Source organism: Dasypus novemcinctus, chromosome X (assembly GCF_030445035.2).
Source record: "Dasypus novemcinctus isolate mDasNov1 chromosome X, mDasNov1.1.hap2, whole genome shotgun sequence".
In the NCBI taxonomy this organism is placed as follows: Eukaryota; Metazoa; Chordata; class Mammalia; order Cingulata; family Dasypodidae; genus Dasypus; species Dasypus novemcinctus.
The window spans coordinates 177,805,952-177,813,516 of NC_080704.1; the positions used below are offsets into that span (position 1 = coordinate 177,805,952).

The 7,565-nt window shown below is 37.5% G+C and overlaps 1 pseudogene; it reads left to right on the forward strand.

Annotated features, from left to right (window-relative positions):
* The first annotated feature begins 244 nt into the window (after window positions 1–244).
* On the forward strand, window positions 245–6,953 carry LOC101426552 (zinc finger matrin-type protein 1-like; annotated as a pseudogene).
* The last annotated feature ends 612 nt before the right edge of the window (window positions 6,954–7,565 follow it).

Here is a 7,565-nt window from a genome sequence, read left to right on the forward strand (position 1 = left end):
TTCCCCCTTGATTCAGGTCAAAAAGCATTTTTAACTCCTGGTACTATATGTAGATTGAGATATTCTGCTGGTCTGAGTTGACCCTTTTATTCAAGGCCTTTTTCTACTTACATCATCAGCTGGTTCTGGGTAGTAATCCCTTGGCACCAGGGGGTTCATCCCCAGGAGTCATGTCCCAGGCTGGGGGGAAGGCAACGCATTTACGTGCTGTGTTTGGCTTCAAGACTGGACTCATTTGAGCAACATGGAGGCTCTCAGGAGGTAACTCTTAGGCACCCTACAGCTCTAAAAAGCCTCTCTTTTAATCTTACTCCTTTTGCCTTTCCCATCCCTCCCCTTCTAGTCTACTCTCTAACAAATCAAAATTGTACGAAGTTGCATAAACACTTCTGTGTAGACTTCTCCAGGTTCCTCTATTGACCTAAGTTCCTCTGCTTGTTTGTGATGCATACTTCTCTAACTTTTACCAAATGAGACTGAAGTCCTCTCTTCATATATCTTTTTCCAACTCTGGACTTAGGAGAAAACACTGTTTTATTCACTTTGTAACCATAGCAGCTAGAATGATGTTTGGTGCCACATAGGTGTGCAGTGTTATTGCACAGAGTATTTGAACTCAACATTTTGTGTTCATTTCTGTCCCTGCCATACCTGATATTGTGCTCGTCTCCTAGAATATTCTAATTTGCTTTCTGTACAACTCAAATCCTTCCTGTTCTCAGAGAGTCATCACAACATCCCCCACTCTACTCTAGCTCTCAATATTCTTCTCTTTCTCTTTCTCTAATTTCCTATAGGCTTTACTGTGCATTGACAATTGCATCAATTGTAGCCCTTCGACCTAAATAGCTTCTTTGTGATAAGATATTTTATTTTATTCTGAAATATCCTTAGCAGTGTTTTATATGAATATGAGTACCTAGTTTTTCTCAATTTTATTTGCTAATTGTTTTTTGAGAGACAATGTAGTATAAAGCGATAAGCATAGATTTAAAGATATGTTGGAAGTCATGCTCAGTTGAATCTCAGGTACAAACTGAAATTAATGGTATTTCTCAGGGTTGAATAATGATGAAATGAAATAATACATACAATACCTGTCCTGAATAAATATTACTTTTTAAAGAAATATTTTAGTTCTATCATAATTTACGAACAGGTAAATTGGATATTTTCTGTTTTTCTTCATAAGATAGCTTCTGCATTACATTGTATTTCTGCATTTTTTCATACATGCAGCTGTCAATTGATTTTTCCATTTAAGATATTAAATCATTGGTTTTCAACCTTGACTACACATTAGAATAATGCAGGGAGCTTTTAGAAATCCCAATGCTCAGGCCATCCTTAAAATCAGTTAAATTAAAATCCCTGAGACCTAGATATTAGTACTTTTTTCCGTTTTTAACTCCCCAAGTGATTCTGATGTGGAGTCAAGATTGAAAAATCAGTGTTAGACTAGAAAAACATGCATTTCTCCAAACATGCTTTGAAAATAAGACCGTAATCTGGGGAGATAAGAGATAAGGCTATGTTTAGGATATGAGCGGAACCACAAGTGTTAAATTTTGAAAAATTCTGAAAAGTACAAGTTACAAAGAAGCCTTAATATGTAGGAGAACTCAGGAAAAAAAGGAATTAACAAAAGTTGAGGGCAGTGAAGCTGGCTAGGGCCAAGGAGTAGTCCTTGAGTTGGGAGAATGGAGAAAACGAGAAAAATAGTAGAGGCAGGTTCCAGGAGGATTATACCGGAGATTTTTACTATGGGGCCAATTTATATTATTTTCTGAGACATCTACAGCCTGTACAAAGATCAAGAACACCACTGTGTGCAAAGTATAAGAGCTAAGATAATAAAAACCAGACCACAATTTTGGAACTGCCCCTGACTCTTCCATACATGATCTGCAGCTCCCCCAAACCCTTACTGTCAAGGTAGGAATCTTGGTTCTGATGTCACCTTGGAGAAAGAAAGGAGGAACTGGGGAGAACACTATGTACAGTATACTTTATAACTATACACATGAAACTAATTTCATTATGTGAAACCTCTGAACTGTAATCTGAGTTTATAGTCATAATGAAGGTTACTGGCTCTGTAATCTAGGACTGTGCTCTATAATCTCTGGCAGCACAGTAAAATCATCTGGAAAGGTTTCAAGAAGTGCCAAAGCCTGGCTCCATCCCTAGAGCTTCTGATTTAATTGGCAAATAAAATTAATTATTCCAGCCTATCTCACCCTGGCCACGGTGGGGCAGCCTGGAACAGTTTCACTTTTTACAGAACATCCAGGTATTAAGAGGGGAAATAAAAGACAAAAAGACCAAAAAAGAGAGAGAGAAAAAAAGTGTGATTTTGAAATTTAAGAGAACACTGAAAGTTTCTATTTTATAGTAACACTATTCAGATTGCATTTAAACTTTAAAAATATTTAAGATAAGTGTAACCCTATAAAGTTGATGATGTACTAAAACAAGACAAACACTTCTGACTTAAAACATGGATATTTTTAAAATTCCGCAAAGATTCATTTCTGTAAGAATATTGAGACCATTAATCTAGAGAAAACCAGGACTCATGTTTCTCTTGTGTAATTTGGGTACCCTTAAATTGTATGGTATTTGACAAGTTCATCTGAGCCTTAGTTTCCAAATCTGTAAAAAAAGGTGAGTGATCATTTCCTTGAAAAGGATTGTAGAGAAGATGCACAGTCTTGGTGGTGGACTTGGCCAGGTGGTTAGGGCGTCTGTCTACCACATGGGAGGTCCGCGGTTCAAACCCCGGGCCTCCTTGACCTGTGCGGAGCAGGCCCAAGCGCTGTGCTGATGCACACAAGGAGAGCCCTGCCACACAGGGGAGCCCCATGCCGCAAGGAGTGCGTCCTGTAAGGAGAGCCGCCCAGCGCGAAGGAAAGTGGAGCCTGCCCAGGAATGGCGCCGCACACACGGAGAGCTGCCACAACAAGATGATGCAACCAAAAGAAACACAGATTCCCGTGCCACTCAAAACAGAAGTGAACAAAGAAGACGCAGCAAATAGACACAGAGAGCAGACAACTGGGGTGGCGGGGGGTGGGGGGGAAGGGGAGAGAAATAAATCTTAAAAAAAAAGATGCAGTCTTGGGTTTCATACTTAGTTTTGCTGGACTTTCATAATCTTCAGAGTTGATCAACCTCAAATCTGAGATTCACTAACCACAAACAAACTTGGAAGAGGCTGATAAATAATCCAGGAACTGGAAAGGTATGTCCCTTATTATATTTCCCCAAAATTCACTGATAATAATCATTTGGGGTATTAAACTATAACTCCCCTGGCCCTATCCCATACACACAGAGTCATGTTCTCCAGGGAGGGGTATGTAATGTATAATTTCAACTACTACCCCGGGTGAGTCTTATCAGAGAAATCTGGAAGACATTGTAGTTTAAATAAATATATTGTCATTCTGGTATTGATTTATCATAGTAGGAAATATATTTCAGTTCCCAGGTTTTGTTTTTTTATATAATGCTGGGAATTCTCTTCTTGGTCTCAAAGAATGTAGGAAGCAAAATGATAATTTGAAGGTGACTTGGTGAGGATGAAATTAGAAGACAGGGAGAGAGGATAGTTTTAAGAGATGATTCATTCAGATTTTTGCAAAATGTGATGAGCTCTCCTGAGCCGACAAGAGAGTATTTCTCACTAGTGAGCAGAATCCTCATTGTCCTTCAAAATCAGTATCTTTCTTTACCCCTGACAGAAGTCTCCTTTTTCGATAAATAACCTTTGCTTTACCAAGATCAGTAAACTTGGTAAAGATTCATTTAACATCCTTTAAATGATTAGGTTTCTGTCTGATTTGAAAGAAGATGACCTTGGTTGTCCCTCCAGTCTCCTCACCATCTTATTGCTTTTTCCTTAATGAGGGATCATTTTTATATTATGAAATTTATGAACATGTTTCTTCTGAAAGTGGAACAATGGTGAGGTTAAGAAAGTAAAAATCAATTTATCCCGTTTCAAATTCTCTCTCAGGAACAGAATACGATGCAACTAATATATATGTTCTATTCTGTAGTTCTTGACTCTCTTAAAGTGGTAAATACTAGTTTTGTTTTAGAATTTTGCTTTCAGCTTTTACCCTGAGAGTGGGGCTCATTTAAAGTCTCCCCTTTCTAAAACCGCATCTTTCTGTGGAAATTAGTTTTGTTAAACTAATGCACGACACTGATTTCAGGTAAGACAGTAAACATTTGCTTTTATTTGTCTTCAATTATGTACAAAGAAGGAAGTGGTTGGTTGAGGAAATAAGAGGCAACAGTTGGTTAGGTGTGTTAAATTTGAGGTGCTTGCTGGACATCCATGTAGCAGCATGAAGCAGGGAGAGTTTCTTAGGAAAGAGTTCATGGCTAGAGAGGCAAAGTGGTATAGTGGAAAGAATGCTAAACTTTAAATTTAAGCGACACAGGCTATGGAAGTATAACTACTGCCAATTTGCTCGACGACTTTTACCAAGTCATTGAACACTTCAGGCCATTTCCGTAAATTGGGAAAGTTTGAGTAGATGATGTCTAATATATTCCCATACAATTCTAACATTACGAAATTCTAAGTGTATCTATACTGAACTTCTTAAGTTGAACTGTTTTTTTTTTCAGCATTTAGGATGAAAATCTACATTTGCCATATTCGTAGTATCACCTTTATATCTTCAGAAATGTTCCAATCCCGTAAGCAAGGAAATGAACATCAAAATAAGTATTTTTGTCCAGAGGCTTCAGTTACACCAAAGAGCAGGGACTCTGTCAATGCTTTTGCATGTATTTTACAAACTTTAGGCACTAATTTTCCTGAGTTGATCCTGGATATGGTTATTGACAAAATGTAACAATACATTTTTGCATCCCCAAGGGAGCTCTCTAGCCATGATAGTATCCTGAAAAGAGCTGGCCAACTGGTACTCATCCTGACCAGACAACATTGTCTTTCTTTGCAAGGACTTTAAAGGGGTGTTCTAAGACTTACCATACAAATTCAGAGAATCCCTGGAAGGTTGGTTTTGTTCTAGGGATTCAGTAGTCAGTTCACCATTTTTCTAATCAAGTATAGTGGTTAAGAACAAAGATCTGGTTGGAAGAGCAGATCCATCTTGCTACCAAGTGTGTAATGTTAGACAATTCTGTCGTAAGGTTGATACATGAAATATGTGTAAGGTGACTGGTCCAGCACATAGAAGGAGCGCTATAAATGTTTGGTCCATTCTATTTTGTTATTTTAAGGAGGGAAAGATTGAGTGGACAATTGGGAACAGGTAAGTCAGGTAGTAAGGCAGAGGAGGATTTAACAATTAAATATTTGCTTTGTTGCATTTTAAATTAAAGCACAGTATTTGTGTTACGTTATTTCATTCTAGTAAAAAGTACTTATACAATTTGAGTTTGAATAATTAGGAACTAAATTGTCTGACTCAACAATTTAAACTTTAGACTTTTAAAAAGTATTTCCAGGTTCTCAAATAAATAGTTACATTACCAAGGAGCAGACTAATCGAAACTTTAGAAATAACAATGTGACATTTTGATCAGACCATCCATCAGGGCATTAAATATTATTGCTTATTTCCCACACCTCCAATATGCCTTTAATTTTAGTACTATTATTTTAGTACCCATCATTCTTTTAATCTCAGTGCTAAAATTTTTTTGGTAAAAATTGTGAAGTGCCTGAGAGATATTTGAGTATCCCTGATGATTATTTTGGCATAAAAAATAATATATTATAGTGTTTTATGTAGTGGTAAGCTTTAAAAAAATGGTCTTTTTTGAGGTTATTTTTTAAAAGCAAGAAAAATATTCCAAATAAAATAATCTAGTAACAAGATCTTTCTACTGTCTTCTTTGCAGAGAATCCCTTGTTATTAATCTAATAAAAAATTCAGAGAAGACACAAGACTCTTTCCAAGATGAGTTTGAAGATTACAACAAAGTACAGAAAGCTAGAGGACTAGAGCCAAAGACTTGTTTCAGAACGAAATTTCTCCATGGAAAAAACTCCATGGAAACCCATGGGTATAGAGAAGTGGTTGATTCCAGATCTAGAGATAGAATGTTGCAGCAAAGATTCTCATTTGAGACTCCCCATACTTACCAAGCACCATATAATATTTCTCCAATGGAAAGCCAATTACCTCATTGGTTACCAGTTCATTCAAAGAGAACATATGACTCTTTACAAGATGAAATAGAAGATTACATCAAGGTGCAGAGCTCGAGGACTACAGCCAAAGGCTTGTTTCAGAAAGATGGGGAATAGGTCTAGGGAAACCCATGGTTACAGAGAAATGGAGGATTTTAGGCCCAGATATAAATTGTTTGAGCAAAGACTCCCCTTTGAGACTTTCCAGACCTATCCAGGATCATACAGTATTTCATAGACAATGTATAGCCAATTACCTCATTTCTTACCATCTCATGACAGCAAACAGAGAATACACTCTGTGAGCTACTGTCAACTCCCCAGAGACTATTTCTCAGATAAACCAGTACCCCTGTGCCTTAGTCAGCAAGAATATAACTCTGACCTCTACAGTGTAGAATCTGAAGTACACAAGCATCTTTCCTCAGAAAACAATACCAGTAGCCATCAAGCAGGTCATAAACAGAGACATCAGAGGAGAAGAAGACATCTGAAGGAAGTTGAAGAAAAGCCAGAGAAGGAGCAGTCCAAGCATAAAAGGAAAAAGGGATATGAGGGTAAGGATTTAGACAAAGACAAAAGCATCCAACAAAGGAAAAGAGAGATGGATCAAGTCAAGATTGGTTCACGAAAGCTGAAGCATCAAAAGAAAAAAAGCCAGGATTTAGTCTCTGAGAAAGAAGAGCATAAGCACAGAAAAGAGAAAAAGAAACCAGCAGTAGAAAAGATGGAAGAAGAAATGCTTTGGGATGGGTGCATTCTCAGATTTTGAAATTTTTAGTTCTGTTTACCTAAGGATGAACTGAAGCAATTAAGTAATGATATGATTTTAGACAAAGTCAAGAGTATCCAGCAAAGTAAAAGAGAGGTGTTGTTTTAGAATTTGAGAGAAGTTCAATTATTTGCGTATAGAGAGGCCAGGACTCAGGAATGATTTTGAGAAGGAAAAATTGTTTATTGAAGGCTAGCCGGCCAGCCGGACTCGGGAGCTTTCTGTTCATTACCGAGCCCTGAACAAGATTTTTTAATCCCTTTTATACAGAGAGGAAAGGCTAAATGGTTCCTTTGTTTCAGTTTTCAATAGGCTTCAATTAGCAAATATATCTTTCACATCTTAGGTAAGCTTTTAGCATGGACTTCATACATTCTAGATAAGCTTTTAGCATATTTTGTTTGCATTTCCCTTAAATACTTAAAGTTTATAGACCTTGCATTGTTAAACTGTTTCCTGCGACTGGAGTCCTTGCCATTGTTACCAAGGGCAGGACTTCAGCCTCTTACTGTCACACCCACAAGTCAGACAGCTTAGGTTATCTCTGAAGAGACAAAGAGCCTCCCACCCATAGCCCACATCAGTGTTACAGTCAATGTCAGTTCAGGAAAA